The 26,726-nt window shown below is 42.3% G+C and overlaps 1 protein-coding gene and 1 pseudogene across 2 annotated transcripts in view; one reads left to right on the top strand and one right to left on the bottom strand.

Annotated features, from left to right (window-relative positions):
• JAK1 (Janus kinase 1) overlaps nucleotides 1–9,736 on the bottom strand; it is a 149,211-nt gene extending 139,475 nt beyond the window's left edge. Inside the window, exon 1 of one of the 2 annotated variants that reach the window (XM_024119591.3) lies at nucleotides 9,523–9,736. The gene's annotated coding sequence lies outside the window, so the exon portion shown is untranslated. Of the gene's footprint in view, nucleotides 1–8,845; nucleotides 8,917–9,522 lie in introns of those variants that run through there. The other variant, XM_024119592.2, reaches the window with a different exon arrangement.
• A 45-nt stretch (nucleotides 9,737–9,781) lies between these two features.
• On the top strand, nucleotides 9,782–26,536 carry LOC102976381 (NADH-cytochrome b5 reductase 3-like; annotated as a pseudogene).
• The last annotated feature ends 190 nt before the right edge of the window (nucleotides 26,537–26,726 follow it).

The following is a 26,726-nucleotide window of genomic DNA, read 5'->3' as shown; positions in this document are numbered from 1 at the left end:
ACAGCCTCTTCAGTAAGTGGTGCTGGGAAAACTGGACGGGTACATGTAAAAGTATGAAATTAGAACACTCCCTAACACCATACACAAAAATAAACTCAAAATGGATTAAAGACCTAAATGTAAGGCCAGACACTATCAAACTCTTAGAGGAAAGCTGCCTAATCTCGAGTCTCATCCTCTTGCTCCCTCTCCTTCCCATTTGACAAGATGTGCTACACACCCCACAAACCTGGGAGCTACCCCAAGCACAAGTTTACCAGAAGACTGAGAAAGTGCTTTTCTCATTTTCCACCAAACCCACATCATGATTCCCATATGGCCTCAGAGGCTTTTTGCCTGCTTCTTTCAAGATATTTACCATCTTGGTGTCACCTCAGGTTGGGTAAACCAAGGGCCTTGTATTTGTTATTTAAATTTCTATTTCTCACCAACATATAAGTTGGGGCTACTCATATAAATATATAAGACTTACACAACAGAACCATTCATTAAAAGGAGGACTTAATACATGTGAAAAGTGATCTGGTGGGAGACTGAGGCTGGGAGATCACTGTAAGAAAAATGAACAGCAACCTAAAATAAGCAAATAACTTGGCCTCGAGTTTTCGGGCAAGGAAACATTATGATTTACAGAACAGACTTTCTCTTTTTCTTTTTTATAAAAGGAAACATATCGATTCCTGAAGAGGAACATCAAAAATTTGCCTAAACTTATTTTATTTAAGCCATTGACAGGACAAAGAATACCACCATAGTCTTCCAAGATACTTGGTGATCATTCACAAAACTGTACTACTTTATATAAGAATCAAGGATTTAATTTGGCCAAACTCCTTCTAGTAAAAATGTTCCCACTTTGAACCTCTACACAGGATTTAGCCATACTTTAATTTTCTTTATCGCACGTAACGGCACCTATTTATCGCCATGTTTAACATCTTAGAATGTTGGCTCCTTAAGAACAGGACCCTGCCTCTTGTTCCCCACTGTGTCCCCAGTGCCTTGGCCAGTGCCTAAAGCTGCTCAGCCGGTATCTGGGGAGGTAGGGAGCAATATTTGGGGAGGTAGGGAGCGGAGAAGAAGGAATATGAATAGAAGGGACGACTGGAGCACAGGTGAAAGCAGGTCATCTGCACAGTTCTAGGAATAAATAAGATCTGCTGTTCTCAGAACCTTTAGGAAAGTCTGTATTGGGGGAAGGCGAGAGAGGAGAGGAAGAGAAGACACCAAAGAGAAGACAGCAAAGACAGAGACTGAAAGGAGAGAAGTACTGTCTCAGAAGCCAGACAGCCGTGGGGTGTGGGACATCTTTCAGGAAGGGGGTGTTGTGTTTAGCAGCATCAAATGCTTTAGATAACAAGCACAGAAAAAAGGCCTAAGTGTGACAGCAAAAAGTCACTGGTGACCTCAAAGAATAAGTCTCAAGTGTGTGCAGGTGGCAGTCAGGTTGCAAAGGGTTAAAGAATGAGTTTGTGGGAGGAAGTAAGGCTTTCAAGGCATTTGGCAGCAGAGTGGGCAGAGGTGCTCCCGGTGTGGTGTGTGGGGGTGGGGGGGATCCTTCTGTTTTTCATACAGTGACTCAAGTCCGCCCTCACCAGCCTGCCTCTCGGTCCTCTCTGCTCCAGCTGCAGTGTTGGTTCCACCTCAGATCCTTCGCGCACGCTGTGAGCCTGCACTAACAGGCTCCTCACTCTCTTAGCCCGGCTAACTCCTTCACCCTTAAGATTCCAACGTTAAAAAAAAAATGTGTCACAAAGACCCCCTCTTCTTACTGCCCCCCACCTCTGCTTTATACCAAACTAAGACATCTCTCCAGGTACTCAGCATAATTAAAACAAACAGTTGAATAATTGTTGAATTATTTTGTCTTCTAGTAGCAAGGAAGCTTGAGGGCAGAAATCAGGCCCGTCTTGTTCTCACATAATATGCAATCTACAAATAATTGTTACATAATGGAATGAACGTGAAAACCTGAGAGCATTTTTATCTCAGCCAGTTTGTGCATCCCACGTGGCCTACTTCACAAATCCACATCAAGTAGGCTTACAATTTACGTTCAGGCCAGTCTGGCTTCCTCTGACCTCCCCTTCCTACTTCTGACCAACTGAGTGAAGGTCATTCTAAACAAGTAAAAAGATGGGGTGTTTTGGATATACCACCAAACATCAAATGATTTTCCCAATTAGGTAACTGATATACAGTGATTAGCAGACCTGCCTAAAGTTTTACAGATGGCTTTACCGGAACAAAATCGTTCAGATAATTAAATTTAGGCATTAAGCATCTTCCTTTTTTAAGTCTGTACTTTGCGAATTAGCCCTAAAATGGGTTTGTAGGTGTACCTGGCAAAACATCCAAACATCCAGTGCACTTCTTTACTGTATGAGTCGCATCTGTCTGCCTCCCTGTGTGTGATCAATTAAACTAGTTTAATAACAAGATTTTTCACTCGGAAAATATACATTTGGTAGATTGTTTTCGCCCTGATATTTTTCTTCTGTCTTTTCTTTCACCATAACATAAAAGATTATTTTAAATTCTACTAATTGAAAAAAAAATTGCTATAATTTACAGCCTTGCTACAGTTGAGCTTAATTAACTGTGCAAATAAGCCTGCAGATATAATTGTGCTTAACTGAATGAACTGTTGTCAGTTCTAATACCCTTAAGCCCTTTAAAACACCATTAAAAACAAGAGATGCATTACTTACAAATTGTTCTTATCTATTCCCATTTTATACATTTGAACTTGTCTGAATTAATGTACCTGAAATTAATAGACCTAAATTTATTCTTTTAAATACCTACAGGTCAGCCTGTTCACCATTCGAGCTGGACTTCCCTACCTACTGCACCCCCCCACCCAATAAAAATTAGGGAGTTCTACTGTTATTTTTCTTCTCAAATAGAAAGACAAGGAAAAGAGGCAGCTAACGTCTTTGGTATCAAAGCACATGGGATGAGACTATCATAAAGAGCTCTTTTCCAACCACATGACAACTACTGTTCTTGAGAATATGAATAAATGCAACATAAACATTACTAAGAAAGAACTACAGATATATTCAAAATATGATTAGGAGGAAGGACCAACTTTTTGTACAATTTTATATTTGGGGTAAATCTTGTTTTAGGAAAATGCAACACATACATGGAGAAAGAAACTAATAAAACAGCATTCAGGGGAAACAACATATATTTTTAAGAGTTCTCTTACACTTTTATAATTCCTTAAACAGCAAAACTCCATAGCATATTATCTGATTTATAAGATTTTAAATTTCCACACAACTCTAAAGACACCATTTTACAAACAGGTATGCCTGTGCCTTTCTGCCAACAGCTCACCACTCGTTAAGTAAACTGAATCAGGGAGAGCAACACAGTATTTTTATATTGACTTTCCCAGGAGGTCTAGTACATTCCTACCAAATTATATACCTTGGATGGCATTTAAAATTAAATTAAAAACAACTTTGTTTCTCATTTTTTCTTAAAAATAACTTATCTACCACCTTGGTGCAGTCTATATACTAAACTCTTCTAGATTTGAGAAACTGCCTTCTTTAGGTGCCTAAATGTTTTTGACTTATCCATTTCTAACTGAAAACTTGGTAATATAGAATGTACCAGCTACTCTTTCGCATTTAGTGGGTCACACTTCCCTACCACCTTAAGGCATTCTGAATATAATCTGAGCTCTTTGTTTTTAACACAAAGCATATTCACCAATCAGAAGGAGGGGAAAAAAAAAAAAAGAGAGCGTGCACTAACAAATGTTTAGCTCACAACATGTACCTGGCACCATTCCAAAATCTTTAGGTGTATTTAGGTGTAGTCACTCAATCCTCAAAACAATCTTAGAGGTAGGTACTATCTTATCTTCATTTTATGGATAAGGAAACAGGCATAACTTGCCCACGTTCTTACAGCTAGGATCAAACCAACAGTCCAGCTCCAGAGCTTCCAAAAACACAGATTATGAAAAACAAGACTAAAATACAGTACATCAGTCTGTGTACCATCTAGAGGCGTAATTTAGTTGACCTGATTTAGTCCCCCGCACCACCCCAACTGGTGGGTTCCAGCTGTTACCCCCTTCTCCGCAGATAGCCACAGCTCCCCTTTTTAAGTTTTGCAGAGGCAGCCTCCTCTTGCAGATCTCTCCAATCACTTTCCCTGAAGAGTGAAAGCTCCTTCTGTGAAGCAAAGATTCCTCACTGGGTTTTCCCGCTGAAGGAAACCTCTTCTTCAAGCCTGTCCTGTTGCAATCCTGACCGCAGCTTCTTACTCCACCCCCACCTCTGCCCACCACTTGCACACCTCCCAAGCCCTCAGGCTGCCCTTTTCTGCTAGAGTCCAGAACTATCTGGCCTCATTTCCATTATGCTCCACAACTTGACCTCTTCTCTGTTTAATGGACTGGTCATTATCAATACCAATTACTGTACTGTGAAAGGGACACCTTCAATACGCTAAGGTATTTACGATGGCATTCGCCCCTCCACTAAATGGCCCTACCCAAGGTGCTTCACTTTTTGGGTTATGGCTCTGCTTTTCATAAACCTCTCCTCATTCACTTCCAGTATAAAAATTAACACTGGGCCTCCCCGGTGGCGCAGTCGTTGAGAATCCGCCTGCCAATGCAGGGGACACGGGTTCGATCCCTGGTCCGGGAAGATCCCACATGCCAAGGAGCAACTAAGCTCATGTGCCACAACTACTGAGCCTGTGCTCTAGAGCCCATGAGCCACAACTCCTGAGCCCACGTGCCGCAACTACTGAAGCCCGCATGCCTAGAGCCCGTGCTCCACAATGAGGGAGGCCACCACAATGAGAAGCCCGCGCACCGCAATGAAGAGTAGCCCCCGCTTGCCACAACTAGAGAAAGCCCGCGTGCAGCAACGAAGACCCAACACAGCCAAAAAATAAATAAAATTAATTAATTAATTAATTTTTTTAAAAAAATTAACACTGCCTGCCTCAGAGAATGTGCCTTCCTGTATTCATCCTCTTAACAATTCCCATCTCTTGCATTTTTTGTATTTAATCTCCTATTGACTTGAAAACCAGTTAGTTACCACAGATTAAAAATATCTGAACAAAGACCAGATCTGTCTTCTGCCTAGAGTAGACTTAAAGAAATTTTTGTTTTGCTTCTAAAGCAGGTCTTGCCTCAGGATCGGCAGTTTACTCATAGAGCACCAAGGAAAAAAATGTGTGCCCACTGCTAACTGTTAAGAATCACAGATCATAAAACCTCAGAAGTAAATATACCACAGAAAAGAACTTAAAGTTTTATGCTTTCTTGTTGCCTCAAACTGCCAAAAAAGCTGGTGCACTTCAGAGGAAGAATACACACAGGAAGTAGTTTCCTGTCCCAGAAACTCGGTCATTTCAACATGGCAGCTGTTTAAAACCCCATGTTACCATAGGGTTTCGAGACAGGAAGCAATAGTGGCACACCTAGCTGAATTCAGGGGAGAGCAAGAAGCAAAGAGGAAACAACATGCCAAACGAGAACACGGCTTGGAGGTTAGCCCACAAAGTATAAAAATAGTGAAACAATTCCTCTAATGTCTCCTATAATGTAACTGCCCATACATCATATTTATTAGAAAAGAGAAAATGAAGGGCATAGAAACAAACAGCACCTTCCTTGGTCACTACTGCCGCTTTTTTCATCGTTAACTCTTCTTCCAACACAAATGACTCTAACAGAAAAGAAATTGCTAAGAATGTGATTGTCCTTAAATGGAAAAGGGAGTAGACCATGGATGACTTTTCTCCTCTACTTTATACTTTCCTCTATGTTATAATTTTTTTACGAGTTTTCCCTCATTATAGTGAGCAAATAATCTTTATGTTTAAAAAAATAATAGTTAAAAATTTTATGTTCTAATAATAACATAACTACATTAAATAATTCCTCTACCCAAAAAAATGAATAACAAAGAATTCAGTAACATCAAACCATCCAATCTTGGCATTCAACATACTGCCTCAACTCCTTTCCTCCTCAACGACCAGTATATATAACAATTCATCTGGTTTTAAAAAATCATGTCTTACAGAGAACAGACTTGTGGTTGCCAAGGGGGAGGGGGATGGGGGAGGGAAGGACTGGGAGTTTAGAATTAGCAGAGGTAAACTACTATATATAGCATGGATAAACAACAACGTCCTACTGTATAGCACAGGGAACTATATTCAATATCCTGTGATAAACCATAATGGGAAAGAATATAAAAAAGCATGTCTCTATGTTCTATGTGTATCACTGAGTCACTCTGCTGCACAGCAGGGATTGGCACAGCACTGTAGATCAACTATACTTCAATAAAAAAAGATGTCTTCACAGTAGTTATAATTTGCATAGCACTTCAGTTTCCATCCATTATTTACCTAATCTTTCCCAACAGCTTCGTGAGACGGCCAAGATGGATATTTTTATTTTCATTTTACAGATGAAGAAAATAGGGGCCTGAAGTGAAGCAGCTTGCCATGACAGAAGCCAGGATCTTCTTGTTACCCACCTGGCATTCCAAAACAGGATTTCTCAAGACCAGCACTACTGACAATTTGAGCCAAATAATTCTTTGCTGTAGGCGGCTGCACCATTCATCGTAGAATGTTGAGCAGCATCCTTGGCCTCTACCCACTGGATGCCAGTAACACTGCCTCCTCTCAACCCCACCACACCCCCACAGTTCTAACAATCAAAAATGTCTCCATAAACCTCAAATATCTCCTTGGGTGCACAATCATACCCAGCTGAGGAACACTGGTCTAAAAGAATCTGCGAGGTTCTTTCTGGCATCTGTATTCTATGATAAGGCTCCACAGCACACTGGACCACCATAAGTCAGACCATCAGATGCTGCTTGCTCAGCAAGATTCAGTAATTAATCAATTCCCTATCCACTTAAAACAATTTTTTTAAATGTGGAAATGAACAAGAAAAACTTCCTTGTAAATACATCTCAGATGATAAATCTTCTAAAAGCATATGACCTCATTAGAACATAATAAGTATATACATAATAAAGATATACAAAATAATGTGTGTGTGGGGAGGAAACACTTAACAGAGGAGTCAGAAAACAGACCTTGGTCTTTGTTAATAAACCTTATTAATGCAGTTGTACCTTAGTGTCCACTCTATTAAAATGGGTATAAACCTATACATTCTCAATACTTGCTTCAGCTGGGTTTCTGTCCAAATATATGTGTTACTTTCAGCTACTCAGAAGAAACTGAGTGATAACTTCAAAACATTAGAATCTGTGGTCTGCAGTTGAAACCACTAGTGTTTGTGAACCCAGAATCTAAACTGGCAGACCTCACTATCCCATTTAAAAGCACTCAGCTTAAATTTCTTCATGCCATTTAATGAGTCTCTTTTCCTGCAAAAGCAACTTTGCCCCCAAAATTCCTTACTTTCTTCCAGCTTTTTAGCAAATGCTTGAATTGAAAACATTTTGCAAGCTAATTCCCCTTAACAACTTACATCTGTAAAAGGTAGATACCCATTGATCAGAAAGATAATTACAAGTATATATATAGAGCATTAGCCAAATTGATACTGACTAAATTACAACAAATTGAAATGTAGTTATATTTCGGGAAATGTTTGAATTATTTTATCTATGTATGTATAATTTACTCATCCTCTATCATCACTTCCCAATAATAATAACCAATTAGTATACTGTGGAATAGGGAAACTAAACTGGCTTTATTCAACATGGAGTGTCACACTGCAATCCTAGTATTAAAAAAATACATTTTTGCAGCTATTTAGAGAAACTAAGATACGGTGTAAGTGCTTAGTTAATATGACATGCAAAGTTAAGAGGTTGTCACTATTCCTATTCATAATGTCCACAATCACACAGGTATGATGTACCTGCGTCTTTAAATGTGATCTAGACCTATACATAGGAGACATTTTCTCCATATTACAATGCATATTGTACCCAAAGTGTCTGGTACCCTTGTAGCCTCCATTAACCTTCACCACAAAGTACAAAAGAACACATTGATCCTTCAATAAAAACGACTGCCTGGTCTTGAAAAACATCAGTCACCCAAAGCAAAAGCCAGAAACAACACAAAATGGAGTTTTGGAAAGCGAGGAACAAAAATGTAATCTATATAAAATGTTCACCTTAAAAATTTTTTCCACTGTGTAAATGCCCATAACTCAAATCTTTTTTCTAAAAAAAAAAAAAAATAGCCAACAATCAAACACTCCATGATCATATCTAGTTGTTCCTGCATTATACTCATCACTTAACTATGTCAGGTTTTTAATGCTTTCCTCCCCCCAAAAAAGTAATAACAATTTTATACACCTGTAAACTCCTGCCACTGAGAAAAAAGCCCTGGACTCTTAAAAAAAAAAAAAAAAAGTCAACAGCATGTATCCAACCAGGGGCATAAGACAGCTCACAGCCACGTATTAAGAGAAGTGGCACGGAAGACGGGATCCTCTTTCCCATGGACACACAAGAATTCGCAAAGAATACACAATCCAAAAAAACAAAACAATGTGCACAAACACCTGGCAATAATCATACCCTTTATCTAGTCCCCTAGAGAAGTTCCTCGGTAAACACACATCCAAGGCGCCCACATCCCTGGAACCTAGGGGAGTGACTTGAGAGGGGTGTTTACTAGTCCTGCTAAAGCGACGTCTCCCTCTGATGCTTGGCGACCGCGTGCGTATGGGGTCTGAGGAATTACACAGGGAGCCAGAGACCAGCCCCGGTTTCGGTTAACTAGTCCCTTTACAATAGGACTCGCAATTCCCCGAGTGGCTCGCTCTCACTGTTCCTCTTACCTGGCCATCTCGCCCAGTGAGCGTCTTTCATACTTTCCGCCCGCTACCTGGGGCCAGGGTCCCAACAGAACCTAAAAGGAAAGGGGGCGTCTCCTGAGTCCCCAGACGCCCCCCTGCCCCCAACTGGGCCCCAAATCCCAGAAACTTTCCCTCGCTGAGATGGCAAAGAAGTCAAATGGCTAAGACACTCAGCATCCGTCCTGAGGCCTGAAAAATCCTCCTTCCGCTCCCCGGCAATTCTGTCAGAGGGCTGGCGGTCAAGTTCTCGGTGCAACAGCGAGGGACGTCAAACCTCAAGCCCGCGCCTGTATCTCAGGGTGGTATAAACAGGATGTCAGCGCGTCCCAGGCTTGTTTATGAAAACTTGGTGTGCGCTCTGGGGGAGGGGGCAGCGAGCCTTAACCTTTCCCCTTCGGGCCTGGAGCCCCCGGCGCCCGACCTCCCGGCACCGGCCGGCTCCGCTCAGCTGGAAATCCCCCGCCTTCCCCGCCCACCCCCGCTCGCCCCTACCCCGCCCCGGCCCGGCCCCCAGGTCCAGATCCGCGGTCGAGGAGCGGCCCCGGGGGCGCGACGCGCGAGGCCCCAGAACGGCGGCCGCGTCTTCCGCCAGCGCCGGGCTCTCCGCCCCTAGCCTCCGGGCGCCGCAGGCTTCTCTACCTCCACTCGGTGACACTCACCACTTCCGTGTTCGCCTGGGCCGGGGGGCTCCGGGTCACTGCGCGGGTCAGGGTCGGGCGGCCCGCTCCCTAAGCGGCCAGCTCCCCAGAGCCCCAGCGTACACGCGCCGGGGGCTGAGGAGGGGGCGCGGGGTGGGCTACCAGGGCTGGGGCGCTAGGCTCCGCAGTCTGCGGCTGCTAGCTACTCCGCGGCCGCCGCGGCCTGCGTTACCCGCCTCCCGCCTCGCCCCGCGGCTGGCCCCGCCTACCACCCCGAGGCATGTCCCGCCTCCTCGTGACGTCACACGCGGCTGCCCCCGGAAAGGGGGGCGGGGACCGCGGTGAAGGCGGAGGCGGCGGCACCGCCTGCCTCTACGAAGGGCCCGGCGCCTCTATCCTTCGCGCCCCGCTGCCATGCGGCTTTTCTCACTCCCCCGCCCCTCGCTCGCTTCTTTTCACCACGTATTCTAGAAACACCAAGGCAAGAATGAGAGATCTGCGAGCGCAGAAAGTGAAATTGTCAGGATTTGGCCATAGGTTTACCCGTCTCGAATTTGGAGTGCCCTTCACCATATCTTTGTGCACTGCGATGCATTTCTCACAGTCCTCTGCCCCTTTTTGCCACCGAGCAAGAGGTGAGCTTGTGAAGCATGAGAGTAATAGGAACTGAAGAAATTAACCTTCCAACGTTAACAGGTTACTTCACGTCCAACCCATTCTGTATTTCAAGGTCTTAGAAGTTTTAAAAAAACTTATAAATAGTAATAAAAACATTTGTTGATATATAATGTGTGTCCAGCGATTTTCATTTTTTACTAATAATCCCTCAAAGTAGGTTTTATTTTCCTTTTATCTTTGAGGAAACAAGTCTTAATTATCTTAGTTAAGGTCACACTATAGCCAGATTCATACCTCATAGGCAGTCTACGACCAAATCATGGTGATTTTACTTCCTAAATATGTCTCCAGTCCATTTGTTTCTCTAAGTGTTCCGACAACATGATCCTAGCTGCCACCATCTCTCATCTGAAGGACCACAAACATCTCTTAAGTTGTCACTCTGTATTCAATCCAGTCTCCAATTAATTATACACAGTGAGCTTTTAAAAATTCAAATGTGTTCCACTCACCCCCATGCTTAAAATACTCCAGTGCCTTCTCCCTGGAAATCCTTGGATGAGAATCTGCCTAAGCTATGCATGATCAGACTTCTGCAGCTCGGTTCACTGCTCACTGAGGCTTCCCCATGTGCCCTGACTCCACCAACCCTGCTGGAGAATTCCTGGAGACTTGGAGAGTTACTGGCAGCTTACTTCATATGGAGCAAGTGCTGGGTGTGGTACATGGTGCGTGAAAAGCGCATTCGAATCTGGAATTCTGGGTTTTAGGTCTGGCTCCCACCATTAACCACCTGTGTTACCCTAAACCAGTGGTCCCCAACCTTTTTGGCACCAGGGACAGGTTTTGTGGAAGACAATTTTTCCACTGTGGGGGGAGGGGGGAATGGTTCAGGCGGCAATGCGAGCGATGGGGAGCCGCAGATGAAGCTTCGCTCACTTGCCTCTCACCTCCTGCTGTGTGTGTGTGTGTGTGTGTGTGTGTGTGTGTGTGTGTGTAGAGGGGTGTTTGAGGACCCCTGGCCTAAATAGTTCACAGTTTACTCATAAGAGTTGAGGGACAAAAAAAAAAAGAGTTGAGGGGCAGACTAAACAATCTCTAGGGTGTCTTCTGGAAGGAAACAGCAGAGATAACAGAGAAGAAAAGAGAATCAAGTGCAGAAGGTCAGTCCAGCTGCCTACCTTGCGGGTGTTTGAGTGAATGTCTTGCCTCACCTGCCACTCAAGGCTGTTTGCATTATTTTCCTCACCTGTTAAATTGGGATAATACCTTCCTCGTAAAGACTATGCCGAAAGTGAACTAAGATAATGCCAGGCCTGACACAAGTGGTGGGCTTAGTAAGTTATCGTGATTTTTTTTTTAAATCAAGCTGGGCCTTAAAGAACAGGTGGGAGTGATATGAGTGGAGACTGAAACATGAAAGAACTATTTCAGGTAAGGCAAAGGGTACAGAAAAAAGAAAGTCAGAAAAGCCCGAGAACAAATCTGGTTGCTTTGCAGGGCTCATGAAATGGAATGAGCAGAGGTCCTTGGTTGAGTTCAGATCCATTCCACTATACCAGGCATTGCACTGGGTCCTGAAGATTCCAAAAAAAAGACCCAGTTCCTGATGTTACTGAACCACGTTTGTTTGTCGGAAGCTCAGCAAGCCAAATGCTGAGGCACCAAGGTGTGCAGCAGAGAAAGGGTTTATTCACAAGGCAGCCAAGCAAGAAGATGGGAGAATAAATCTCAAATCTGCCTCCCCAAAGGGAAGGAGCTTGGGATATTTCAGGAATAAAGAAGCAGTATGGTCTTAGGCATGGGGAAAGGTGAGATAATCAGGTCCCACACAGGAGTATCTGAATTACATGCTTCTTCATGGCCTGCATGTTAAAAAGTGGAGGCACTTGGCATGATCTGAGGGTACAGTTGTTGGCCCTCTGACTTTAGAAGGTTATTTATGAGACACTTGCACAGACCCAGTTTTAGGGTCAGTGGTCCCAACCAGTCTTAGCCAGCTGGAGCTCAAACTAAACTCAGCTGACCCCAAGTTCCTGGAAAACACCTTGGGCAAACATCTTACTGTTTAGGCTATGGGAAGCTTGGAGGGTATGCAATTTGCAACAAAATAATTAAGGCTTGCTCAGTGAAGGCAGGCTACAAGCAGAGGGGGTTTTTAGCAAGCTGTTAAGACAAGCTCAAGAATTTCTGTTAGTTACCAGTTTCTGTTAACCCTATGGGGCATGGTTTCCCTGACCTCTGGATGTTCACAGTGTAGTGGAGGAGATAGATAAGCAACAATTCAGTGTAATTCATGCTCTTCTAAAAGTGATCAAGAGAAGAACCATGAAACCCAGCCTGAAGAAATCAAAAAGAAAAGAAGCTACAAGTAGCAGGTAAGTTACAGGAACCAAGGAGAAAGTGGCACATTCAGGCAGTAATAAGTATACGCTGTGTGACTGGGGAATAAGAAAAGATGGGCCTTATACAAAAACTTCTGCCCAGGGCTTCCCTGGTGGCGCGGTGGTTGAGAGTCCGCCTGCCGATGCATGGGACACGGGTTCGTGCCCCGGTCCGGGAGGATCCCACATGCCGCGGAGCGGCTGGGCTCGTGAGCCATGGCCGCTGAGCCTGCGCGTCCGGAGCCTGTGCTCCGCAACGGGAGAGGCCACAGCAGTGAGAGGCCCGCGTGCCGCAAAAAAAAACTTCTGCCCAAAATAAATAGTGTGTTTTTGAGATATGTAAGCAGATTTTTATTTGAGAAGAATCACTCCAGGGCAGGGTTTCTCAACCTCAGCACTACTGATATTTGGGGCCAGAAAATTCTTTGTTATGGGGGGTAGGGTTGCTGTCCTGTGCACTGTAGGATGTTCAGCAACCTCTCTGTCCTCTAACCACTAGATGCCAGTAGCAACCCTCCACTCCTCCTCCACTCTTGCTCCTCCTCCACTCTTCCCCCTCAACTCCTCAGTCCACCTGGTCCACTTATGACAACCAAAAATGTCTTTAGATATTGCCAAATATGCCTTGGGGGACAAAAATCATCTCCTTTGAGAACCACTAATATAGGGATAATGTGGAAGATGGATTGGAGGGCAAGGAGATTAATCATATAACATTGTAGAGCTTCAAACTGCAAGTGATGAGACCAACATCTAAGGCAGTGGACGAGGGAGGGATACTGAGAAGTTGTCAAAAACCTGAGGAGATAGAATAGACAGTGGGTGATGACTGCTTAGATCTGGGTGCTGAGGCAGAGGAAGGAATTTCACATGATTCCCAAATTCTCTAAATTAGTCAACAAGTTGACCAAGGATGCCACCAACTAAATTGGGCGAGGAATTCAATTTTATGTTTGAAAATAGAAAAGCTTTTAAAGGTTACTCTATAGGGAATATACAGGAGAGAGAGAGAGAGAGAGAGAGAGAGAGAACAGTGTAAAAGGAGGAATAAACGTATCTCCTTCTAACATGTCATGTGTAGCAAGAAACCTACAATCTGCTACAAATATTCATCCAAACTGAACCAAACTAAATGTAATGAAGTAGAAGCCTCTTATTAGGAAATTCTCTTTAAAAAAAAAAAATCATCCAGCCAGCAATCATACATACATAGGTTTCACACATAAATTTTCATCAAAAGAGCATCTGCTCACCAGTCTCTCTCTGCAAAAGCTGTTTCCTAGATTACAATGGGAAAATATATTAGATTCAAACACTGAGGTTTGCCTTTAAAAGGTTATACCAAGGACTTCCCTGGTGGTGCAGTGGGTAAGGCTCCACCCTCCCAATGCAGGGGGCCCGGGTTCAATCCCTGGTCAGGGAGCTAGATCCCACATGCCACAACTAAGAAGCCCCCATGCCGCAACTAAGACTCAGCACAGCCAAAATAAAATTATAAATAAATATTTTTTTAAAAAAGGTTATACCGAACAAAACTAAACTAAAATACCATTGTACAAATCATAAAATTCTGGAAACTAGAAGAGAGGCAAAATCACCTCTAATTTTCTTGCAGTTATTTTTTTCACTAGGGATATTTTTAATACAAGCATAATTATGGTGTACATGTAATTTTGTAAATGTTTCCTTAAACTTATTTTAATTTATAAGCATTTTACTTATAAATGCTTACTACAGAAGTTTCACAACTAATGACTTTCTCCATGCAAATAAGCTAAATAATAATTAAATATATAATATTTAGATAATACCTTAGGAGGGATTCACAGAAATGTAATTATTGAGTCAAATGGACTGCATAATTTTAGATTCTTGATTCACAGATTCATATTGGCAAGTCACTTTCCAAGAAATTTCCATGAATTTACACTGCCCTAAAAAATGTACACAATGTTAGGTTTTGTAACAATGGACATTTTAACATTTTAAATGGTTTATAACTTTAATGTTTTAAAAATATACCTTGTTGATTTAATTTTGAATTTCCATGATTGTTAAAGAGATTAATAATTTTCCCTATGTTTTCTCACTAGTTTCTGTTTTTCGTGTTTCTTTTAATTTACCAATGTGTGTGCCGGTGTGGGTAGGGGAAATACAGTCTGTTTTTGTTCTTTGTCCCCGATCTACTGGGGTCATAGTATGTTCTATCAATTTGTAATAATAGGATCTTCAATTAAAATAGCAATAGTTTTTCTGTCATGCTTTTGATATGTATTTTTTCAGCATACTATTTGCTCTTTAAAAAACTATGCTTGTAAAAGTTTTCCATTTCTTGTAGTAAATCATGTTGAATTGCTGTGGGTTTGGGGTTTGTTGTCTGTCTGTTTGCATTGTGATATCATCTGTGATTCTTTAGGAAATTATCCTCTCTTTTTAGGTTAAATAAATGAATACAACAAATATTTGGTGAGTACCACTATGTACCAGGCACTGTTCTGTCCTGCAAATACAGCAGTGAAATAATACAGAAAAGGTTCCTAGTTGGGGAGGATAGTTGAAAACAAGTAAATGAATAAATAATTAAAATAATGTCAGTAGTGATACATGCTAAGAAAAAAAAGAGATTTAAGGGATAGAAAGTGAAGGGAAATGGCATGTGTTCATTCTATATTACTCTAGGTTTTATATAGCTAAATATTTTAAATATCCAATATTTAAACCATCTAAAATTTCAGTGGATGCTCTGAAGTGTCTAAAGTGCTATTTTTTTTTACAATCAAGACTATCATATTTATGTTGAAAATATAGTATTCAATAAATGTATTCCCTTCATTTAACAATCCCTCTCCCTCATCCCACCCTCCAAAAAAAGGAAAAGTATAATTAAATGTTAAATCTTTTACCTCGAATCTAAACTTAGATGGTAACTGGACAGATCTTCTTCTATATGATCTCTGATGCACTGAGTTAGGCTCCATCTATGATGGAGAAATGATTACACTTACAAGAATGAGATCCTTTTCCACTGCTTAGTACCATGAATACAGCAGACCACTGAAAATACTTACTCATAAGGATAGACTGAAAGGAAGAAAAAGAGTCTGATTAAATGTAACAGGAAGGAAAAGGAAAGTATATAATTTTTTACTTAGAAGGAACCATGCATTACATGTAGTAGAAGATCAATAGATATTTGCTAAAAGTATAATTCAACGAAAGAAAAAAGATGAAAGCAAATGAATCATATTTATGCTTATGAATGTGCACTTTATTTATTTATTTGGCTGTCCCGGGTCTTAGTTGCAGGATGCGGGATCTTTTTAGTTGTGGCATGTGGGATCTAGTTCCCTGACCAGGGATCGAACCCTGGCCCCCTGCATCAGGAGCACGGAGTCTTAACCACTGGACCACCAGGGAAGTCCCTGAATGCACACTTTAAAACCTTTTCAGACTAAAATTACTGAGGGGATACTGTCTAGAATAGAACTTTGATGTCTCGAGGCATCACACATTTGACACAATATTGATTCTGCCCTCAAATTATTGCTTGAGATAATCCTTGATCTGATTTGAACTGTCTCAGCCCACTCCTGTAAGACATGAGATCCTTCTTCCTCAAATACTTTGACTCTCATAAGATGATAACTCTGCCCTCAGCCCAACTGTCCCATGGCCTAGTCGTAAATTTGACTTTGGAGTAAATGTGAACCTAAGTTTGAACTTCAGCTCAGCTCTGCCACTTCCTAACTGTGTGCCCCAGTTAGCTCCAGGCAAGTTCCTAAAATAACCCTTAGGTTCCTCACATGTAAAATTGGAATAATACTACCCAGCCCATTTACCTCAATAAATGATTATGAAGCTTAGGTAAGAAGGTGTATACAAACTCACTATTCCAACCACATTACAGTGCATGGATGGCACTTAATTAGCTAGTTACTAGCTGAGGAGCATGTATTAGTATAGTTCCATCAAGAAACAAGTACGACAGTGTCCATCAGCAGATGAATGGCTAAAGAAGATGTGGTATATATATACAATGAAATATTACTCAGCCATTCTTAATGGTTTAGGTGAATGTTGTGTCCTTTAGGCCTCCCATGGAACATAATGCTCTGGTGGGTCTTCCATAACATTTCCCTTCTAGTACGCCCCTCCAACTTCTTTTTTTTTTTTTGCGGTACGCGGGCCTCTCACTGTTGTGGCCTCTACCGTTGCGGAGCACAGGCTCCGGACGCGCAGGCTCAGCAGTTGTGGCTCACGGGCCCAGCCGCTCCGTGGCGTGTGGGATCTTCCCGGACCGGGGCACGAACCTGTGTCCCCTGCATCGGCAGGCGGACTCTCAACCACTGCACCACCAGGGAAGCCCCTCTCCAACTTCTTAATCCTTCCCCTGCCTCCTGCCAGGGCAACTCAGGCTTCTCCACTTCACTCAGGCTTGGCCATCACTTTCTCCAGGCTTCTAACAGCATCCCATAGTGACTTTGTCTCAACCTCTAAGGTCCCTGCTAAAGTAAATCCTCTGTCTTGAAAAAGGACCCTTAGGTCTGAGCTCCAGAAATATTTATCTTCTCTCTCTTTTTTTAAATTGGAGTATAGTTGCTTTACGCTGCTGTGTCAGCTTCTGCTGTACAGCAAAGTGAATCAGCCATACATATACATATAACCCCTCTTTTTTGGATTTCCTTCCCATTTAGGTCACCACAGAGCACAGAGTAGAGTTCCCTGTGCTATACAGTAGGTTTTCATTGGTTATCTGCTTTATACATAGTAGTGTATATATGTCAATCCCAACCTCCCAATTCATCCCATCCCCTTTTCCCCCCTTGGTGTACATATGTTTGTTCTCTACGTCTGTGTCTCTATTTCTGCTTTGCAAATAAGATCATCTATGCCATTTTTCTAGATTCCATACATGTGTGTTAATATACGATATTTGTTTTTCTCTGACTTACTTCACTCTGTATGACAGTCTTTAGGTCCATACACATCTCTGCAAATGACACAATTTCATTCCTTTTTATGGCTGAGTATATACTTCTCTTAAGCAACGTTACTTATCCCTTATGTAACTGATTACGTTTCTCCCTTTGATTGTTAGGAAGCTCAGAATCAGATTTTAGTCATATGTGTATAATATATAGGAACTTATAACACATACTTTATATAATATCCTCACAACAGCTTCATCTTTTCTTTCACTTATTTTCACTTCACACTGACTCTTCCACTTGTATTTATTCACTACACTATCCGCTCAGCACTCTGCTAGGTACATATATATCATCTCATTTAATCGTGGCTTCCCCTGTTGTGGGATCTTGGGCAAGATACTGAATTTCTATAAGCTTTGATTTCTTCATCTGTAAGTGAAGATAACCATAATGTCCACTTCATAGGGTTGTCACGAGGATTAATAATGATAGTTAACATCAATAGTTATTAGAAGATACTCAAATGTTTTTGCCTAAAAAAATTAAAATATCTCATATAATTATTTTATAAGATGTTAATGTAGTAATGTCTGAAAATATAAACATCAGTTTATCATAAAAACACTCAATATACAGAGCAGAATAAGTATTACTCATCTTATTTATTATGGCTTTAACCTAATTGAAGATTTCTGTGGTTCCTGTAATTAACAGCACTATAACAGAATCAATAAAGCTAAGTTATAATGAATGTTAACACAGAAGGGCTCATTTATGGATTTTTTAAAAAATATAGGACAAATGAGATGATGGCCACCTCAGAAGGCAGTGAGCCCAAGGATACTTTACTACAAAATTTATTCAGTTTTACAGGAATATCAGATTGCTTTAGACTGACTTACTAGCTATAATAATGAGGCTTATTCTACCCCAGGGACTTAGTATACTGCATTAATAATGAATACACTTTGAAGAAATGCTATTCTGACAACCAAGCTTAGTGCCCTGGAAAGACCACTGGACCAGAAAGCAGGAAACTTGAAAGCTAGGTAAGCTCTACAACAGACTACAGAAGCATAAGGCAGTCTATTTAACCTCTCTCAACTCACATTTCGCCTGGGTTAGATCACATGATCTTCTGCTGCCTGCCAGCCTCAAAATGCTATGCATCTTTATTTCTTAACCTCAAAGTAGCCATACAAAATTTACTGGCCAAGAAATCAGATTTGCATTTGAAGTGGAAAGCCTAAATTATATGCCCAAAAGCAATAGGAAGATAAATTACAGCTTAACAATAATTAGATTTGATTCCTTCCTAATTTCTAATTTTCTGTTTCTTTGGTATGAGAATGATATCTAGGAATCTTATAATCTCAGAGGTCTATGCTACCCAACAATTCAACTCAATTCAGCAAATAGTTAATCAGTACTAATATTTGCCAAGCACATACTAAGTTCTCAAGTTTCTGAGACTATGATGCAGGACACATACGATCAGTAACAATCAGCTGAACAGCCATGTGCGTTAAGGTACTATATGTACTCACGCTTAGGCCACTGAGCGTGGCCGCCTCTGTCCAAGGGCGGCCACGCTTCCTGCCCTCAGGGACTGTAGTATGTAGTGAAAAAGGAAAGACATCCATCAAAAAATAAGTGATCAAGTGTCAAATTTGCTGATACAGGTAGGAAATGTCATAAGATTTCAGAGACAGGACACATCACTGAAAATCCTGGTAGGCTTCCTGGAAGATGAAATGTGAGCAAAACCTTGAAGGATACTGAAAAACAGAGAGAGAAGTGTTAGGCCTATTTAATGGTACTTATAGCCTTCTCAGAATTGTTAAGATTAGATTTATTTTTATGTGTGAAAAGCATTTGTGTTGTCTTCACTCAATTTTAGGTACCATGACAGCAGAAACCAGGTATCATATTTGTATTTGATTCAGCACAACAGATATTTATGGAGTGCCTACTATGTGTCAGGTACTGTAAGTTTGGAGGGGATGAAAAGTCAAAGAAGAAAAGAGAAAGGAATTGGAGAGAGAATTCAGAAGTCTGCCTCTCAAAGATCTGGGTAAACTTGGTTTGAACCCCCAGCCTTTACCTGGCCTGTGGAAGTATAGAGCCCTTTCATGAGCTGGGTAACTTCCACCGCCCCACATCTAATGTGTTCTGCACAGTGTTGAAACGAAACTTGGCGTCTTCCTGGTTTTCCCATCAAAGGCACTCCTACAAAGCTGCCTGGGTTTAGTAGCAATTGCCGGAGAGGGAGGTAATTGTGGGGAGGAATCACAGCTTTGCTGCGCTGCTGGCTGCTCTCTTCCCTTCCCCTCTGCCCTCTCTCTCCTCTCTTTTCCTCACTCACTCCATCCCAGATTGTCCCCACGCATCTCAGACTCTCCCTGTCTTAACACAGTAAGTCACCCCTCCTCCAACAGCCAGGTCCTTGGGTCTCAGCTTTGTGCCTCCAGCCTATACCATTACACCGAATTTTCCAAACCTAGATGCTTCCATCCCCAAGAGGAATTCTGGCACCAGCTATTAAGAGACAGTGAAAGTTTCTCCACCTTGTTATGAAGAGCTAAGTGCACTGGAGACTCTAAGAGAAACCTGAAGTACTATGGAGGGACAGAAGGAGGACGGAGTGCGGGAGACAGGTCAGGAAGGGTTTCTTGGCCCCTTCTAAGCGGTCTCTCTCTCTCTTCCAAATTCACGCAGTATTGATTGCCTGCATCACTCCTTGGACTCTTGCCCTCTGCTGCCTTCTATGGTTATTTCTCTTTCTATCTGTCTGTGTGTTCTGTCTCCCGGACCAGATTTTTTGCAGCTTCAACACAGCAGCTTTTCCCATTCCTCCCCAGAATCTCATGGGTATAATAGGCCTCACTGGTGGGTCTGTTGAGTGTCAACCTGCGGGGGCTGTATGATTTGCCTCGTTTGACACTACCATCCCTAAATTTCCCCCCAAAAGGCCACCTCGTAGGAGGTTATTTTTCTTTAATTAAAATAAACTCTAAGAATATATTGATTATTTAACCAGTTTGCTTGAGATGTCTGGAGATGCTCATTCATGTTACACCAAACAGCAGCTGAAAAGGACTAACGTGTATTGAAGTACCCCTAGGGACCAGCCACCTTTTTCAATTCTCACAATCATCTTTTGAGGTAAGATTAGGGAATTTACCAAAGGTCCCACCACTACAGAGCAGGAACTAGAATTCTAACCCAGGAATACCTAGCTTCAAAGTGCCCATTCTTTCCACTACCCCCATCTCTAAAATAATAATGCTCCTTCAGAGACATCTCTAAAAATAAATAACGTTTCTGTATTAAAAAGAAGAGTGGTTATTCACTATGATATAAACTAAACAAGACCACCCCAATAGTTAGGGTCCTGGAGTAGTTGAAAGAAGTTGACTCCATAAGCTTGAACAAGTGGTTTCACCTTTCTGAGCTTCAGGTTACTTATCTGCGCACACACAGTCTCGCAGAGTTGATGTCAACACTAAATTAAATTCTATATCTACATAATTAATTATATATAATTAATAATGTAATTAATTATATATATATAAAATACCTGGTAAGCAGTGTTAAGTAGGACTGCTTTTCCTTCTACAGAATGTGAAATGGGAGTTGACACAGAGGTCTGACATTCAGCTTAGTTGGACATGTGCTTTTTTCACTGGGTTAACACATTGTTTGGGAGGAGCATTAGCTGAATCACACAAGAGCATATTAATCACTACCTCAACGTCAGCCGACAGCAACCGCAGTTCTTGGAAGTAAATTCCCACTGCTGTCAACATCCTTCGAAGTCCTCCACGTTAACTACCGCTGCCTCCTAAACAAGGTACTTTCAGATAATTGCTATCGGCCCAGGTAGGTGGTAAGAGGGTTTAACATATGAGCACTGTAAAATGGGAGGAAGTTTTGGGAGGCTGGTGTGGGGAGATGGGACCACTCTTCCCAGGCCGTCAACTATACCAAGTCCAGCTGGCTTGTGTTTCTAAGAGCACAGACTCAGCACTGAATCAGAGCTGGGTTTTAGGTCTACCCATTCCTAGTTATGTGACTTAGAGTTTTAAATTTCATTCTTCTCAGCTGTAAAGTGGGGATGATAATAATTTCTATTTTCCAAGGCTGTTGTGAAGATTAAGTTCAATAATGATTTTAAAGCACTTTGTACAATATCTGGCACATTATAAGCCCTTAAAAAGTTGGTTATTTTTCTATTATTAACAGGGACCATAGCCTTGAAGTTCTAAGATGCAGGGCAATAAAAAAAAGGAAAGAAAAGAAAGGCTCCCTGCTGCTGAAGGATCAGGTTCAATGGCACAGTCAGGCACACAAAGTCTACCATATCTGGCCCCAAGCCTCTGCTTTACACTATGGTTACCTGTACACACTCTGCGAAAACCTCCTTAACTTCCAGAGGCAAGCAGAATTCCTCCTTTAGTTTCCCAGAGTGCTTTGCATATACTTTCGTACTTTCCCTTATCACAATATATTCTAGTTGTTTGCATATCTGTCTCCACTCTACCCTACCCCATCCCAGGCTGTGAGTTTATGGACAATGGAAACCATATACCATCTTTGTATTTGCAGCCATTAGGCACTCTGTAAGTCTTGGTTGGATGGACGATGGATGGATAGATGGGTGGATAAGGAACATGGGACAACAGTGACTTGGTAAAAGAATTGGGACAAAGTACCCAGGGAACAGGGCAAGACAGTCTTTGCTTCATAAATATTCCTAAGCCTGGGTCTGAGCAGAAGTCTAGAGGACATGACATTGGCAGAATTGTTTGCCTGATGAGGTGGTTGGGCAATCTATGCCTTCTAGGGAAAGCATGAGCGGGTGGTGACTGCTGTCAAGACCAGTATCAGGCAGAACACCTTAGTTACCAGGGAGCCAAGGCAGGATGATGCCTCTAAGTTTTCCAGCAGCCTTCAAGTTTAACATGGTTAAGCAATTAGGAGTAATAAGTTTTTCCAGGTGCGGTCAATTGCCACCAGGGCAGACAGACTTGTGGACAGAGACCATCTGCCCTGTGATTATGTTCACTGTAAACAATGATACAAGATCTAGAGATAGTAAGGGGATATGCAATGTGATTCCCACAGAGGACAGACCATCTGAAGATAACATTTCAAAGTACCTAGAATATAAATTATTTTAGAACATAAGGCAATAGAAAGGGAGATTTATATCTTGACTTTTCAGGAATCATTCTATTTTTATTTTATTTTATGCTTTTTGTTAAAGGCAACTGAAGTGATAATATTTCATGATTGATCATTTATTATGTACTTCATACTTTTTTAAAAAAGTGATGTACTGGAGTCAGCTCCCACTGGCTCATGAGAGCATACAGTGTGCATATCTTCTCATCTCCACCTTAGATGACTTCACAATGTTACCTTTAAATCAGCCATGGCAGGAGTATTTACACCATGGAAATAGGCAAACACTACAAATCAGGGTTTCTCACTCCCACCTTCTCTAAGAGCTGATTCTTTTTTTGTTGGCTGCACCGCACAACATGTGGGATCTTAGTTCCCCAACCAGGGATTGAACCTGCACCCCCTGCATTGGGAGCGTGGAGTCTTAACCAGTGGACTGCCAGGGAAGTCCCCTAAGAGCTGATTTTTAAACCTTTACCAGCACACCATTGGCTTTACAATGAATGATCCCAATTAATACTCCCAACACACCTATTTTATAGATGGGAAACTGAAGTCTAGAGAGGTTAAATAATGAAAAACTTATTACAAACTTTTTGGTGGCAAAAGCAGGATTAAAACTGACACCATCTGCCTCCAAAGTTGATGCAGTTAACCATGATGGAGGGAACACTTACCAACTCATTCTGTAAGGCTAGCATTACACTGATACCAAAGGCAATAAAGACATCACAAGAAAAGAAAATTACAGGTCAATATCCTTTCTAGATGCAAAAATCCTGAACTAAATAGTAGCAAACCAAATCCAACAGCATATTAAAAGGATTATACACCATGATCAGGTGGGATTTATCTCAGGAATGCAAGAGTGGTTCAACATAAGGAAATTAATCAATGTAATAAGCCACATTAATAGAACAAATGTAAAAAAAATTATCATCTCAGTTGTCACAGAAAACGCATTTGACAACATCCAACAACCTTTCATGATACAAACGTTCAGAAAACTAGGAATAAAAGGGAACTTCTCCAACATGATAAAGGTCATTTATGAAAAACCCACAGCTAATATCATAATAGTAAAAGACTGAAAGCTTTCCCCCTAAGAGTAGGAACAAGACAAGGATGCCTGCTTGCATCACTGCTATTCAACACTAGTTCTAGCTAGAGGAAGTAGGTAAGAAAAATAAAGGGGAAACAAATTGGAGAGAAAGAAGTAAAATATATCTATTCACAGATGTCATGATTCTATATACAGACAATTTCAAAGAATCCACAAGAAAGCTACTAGAGCTAATAAAAATATTCAGCAGGGTTGCAGGTCACAAAATCAATACACAAAAATCAGTTGTGTTTCAATACACCAGCAATGAACAATTCAAAAAGGAAATAAAGAAAGCAATTCCACTAGCATTCAAATAGCATCAAAAAGTATAAAATACCTAAGAATAAATTTAACCAAGGAGGTGAAATATTGTACACTGAAAACTCTAAAACATCTGTGAAAGAAATTAAGGAAGACCTAACTAAATGGAACAACATCCATGTTAATGGATTAGAAGACTTCAAATTGTTAAGATGGCAATACTACCCAAAGTGATTTACAGATTCAACACAATCTCTATCAATATTCTAGCAATCTTTTTTTCAGAAATGAAAAAAACCCATCCTCAAATTCATATGGGATTGCAAGAGGCCCAAAATAGACAAAATAATCTTAAAAAGGAAGATCAAAGTTGGAGGACTCACAACTCCTGATTTCAAAACTTACTACAAATCTACAGTAATCTAAACAGTGTGATACTGGCATAAGGATAGACATATAGACCAATGAAACAGAATTGAGAGTCCAGAAATTAAACCCATACATCTATGGCCAATTGATTTTCCAGAAGGGTACTACTTTCATTCAATGGGGAAAGATTAGTCTCTTCAACAAATGGTTCTGGAACAATTGGATTTCCACATGCAAAAGAGTGAAGTTGGAGACTTATCTCACGTCATATACAAATATTAGCTCAAAATGGAACCATAAAACTCTTGGAAGAAAGCATAGGGGTAAATCTTGGTGACGTTTGGTTTAGCAATGGATTCTTAGATATGACACCAAAGCGTGAGCAATTACAAAAAAAAAAAAAAAAAGATAAGGACTTCCCTGGTAGCACGGTGTTTAGGAGTCTGCCTGCCAATGCAGCAGACACGGGTTCGAGCCCTGGTCCAGGAAGATCTCATATGCCACAGAGCAGCTAAGCCTGTGCGCCACAACTACTGAGCCTGAGCTCTAGAGCCCGTGAGCCACAACTACTGAGCCCACGTGCAGCAACTACTGAAGCCCGTGCGCCTAGAGCCCGTGCTCCGCAACAAGAGAAGCCACTGCAATGAAAAGCCTGCGTGCCGCAATGAAGAGTAGCCCCCACTCGCCGCAACTAGAGACAGCAACAAAGACCCAAAACAGCCAAAAAAAAAAAGATAAACTGGGTTTCATCAAAATTGAAAACTTTTGTGCATCAAAAGATATTATTAAGAAAGTGAAAAGAGGCAGCCCAACTTTCTTGGCTGGGGCAGCAGCCACCACCACAGGGCCCAGCTGAGCACACTGGGCCACACGGTGCTCTCCCCAGCCTGGTTCCTCTATAGCCCTGCTATCCAGCACTGAGCCCCAGCCATTACCTTTGAAAGCCTGGACATCAAGTACTCACTGTGGCTTATCAATGAGGAGATCATCAGCCATAACACCCAGTGGTTCTACTTCAACCTGCTACGGCCCCATTACATCTTGGGCCTCCTCATAGGCCATCACATCTACTTTTCAGCTCAAATCCACCAAAACCTTACCATTCAGCCCTACACCATCTCCGGCCATGAGGAAAGGGCTTTAGTGGACCTGGTCATCAAGGTTTACTTCAAAGACACCCAGCCCAAGTTTCCCTCGGGAAGTAAAGATGTCCCCATACCTGGAAAACAAGAATATTGGAGACATCATTGAGTTCCAGGGCCCAAGCTGGCTGCTAGTCTACCAGGGCAAAGGAAAGTTTGCCATCTGTCCAGACAAGAAATCCAACCCCATCGAGAAGTGAAGTCTGTTCACATGATCACAGGAGGAACAAGCATCACTTGGATGCTACAGGTGATCCGTGCCATCATGAGGGACTTGGATGACACCGTGTGCCAACTGCTCTTTACCAATCAGACCAAGAAGGACATTTTGCTGCAGCCGGAGCTGCAGGAATGAACATTCCACTTGTTTCAAGCTCTGGTACATGGTAGACAAAGCCCCTGAAGGCTGGGACTATAGCTCGGGCTTTGTGAAGAAGGAGATGATCCAGGACCACATTCCACCCTGGAGGAGGAGCCTCTGGTACTCCTGCCCCGAGCCAGTATGCCTGCCTGCCCAACCTGGACCACGTGGGTCACTTCAAAGAGCGCTGCTTCTCCTTCTGATGGCTGGGCACTGGCAGCATCACACCCTGAACACTCACCATGCCCTGTCCTCAACCAGTCCTTCTCTGCCAATATTATTTAATGCTGTGGCTCCAGGTTCAGTCTGGCCTGCCTATGCCCTGGGTGGTCACCCAGCTGGGCTGACCTGAGGGGTCCCCTTGGAAGCAGAGCTCTGTTTCAGGTGGGCCACAGCTAGCAAACTTCAGGGCAAGTTCCTGTCTGGTTCTCACTCAGCCCTGTCCCTGTCCTCATGACTCTTTGTCTCTCCCTTCTTGCCCTCTTCTCCTATTACAGGGATGAGGCTGCCATCACCATGCCCCACCCAACCCTCCCTGCGGGGGTCCACAGTCTGGAAATAAACATAAAAGTAGAGGCAGACCAGAGCTGCAGGTGCCGGGACTGCCCCCAGCCACGGTCCTTGGACCTTTGCCTGCCACCCCTCACTGTCTGCCTCAGAGCCACGACTAGGCCTCAGCAGCATCTGATACCACATGAGACAGGTGATACCAAAAATTCCTGGTGGGGAGTGGGGAGGGGTGCTGGGTGTGAAAGGCTACCTCTCACACAAGGGCCCAAGCAGGCCCCAGCCAGCCAGGAGCTTGGCTCTTCTTGTGGCTGGAGTGGGAATAAGGTGCTGGCTGAGGGCCCATCAGGCTGGCACATG

The sequence above is a fragment of the Physeter macrocephalus genome, chromosome 4 (genome assembly GCF_002837175.3).
Source record: "Physeter macrocephalus isolate SW-GA chromosome 4, ASM283717v5, whole genome shotgun sequence".
NCBI classification, from domain to species: domain Eukaryota; kingdom Metazoa; phylum Chordata; class Mammalia; order Artiodactyla; family Physeteridae; genus Physeter; species Physeter macrocephalus.
This window is presented reverse-complemented; position numbering and strand designations above follow the sequence as displayed.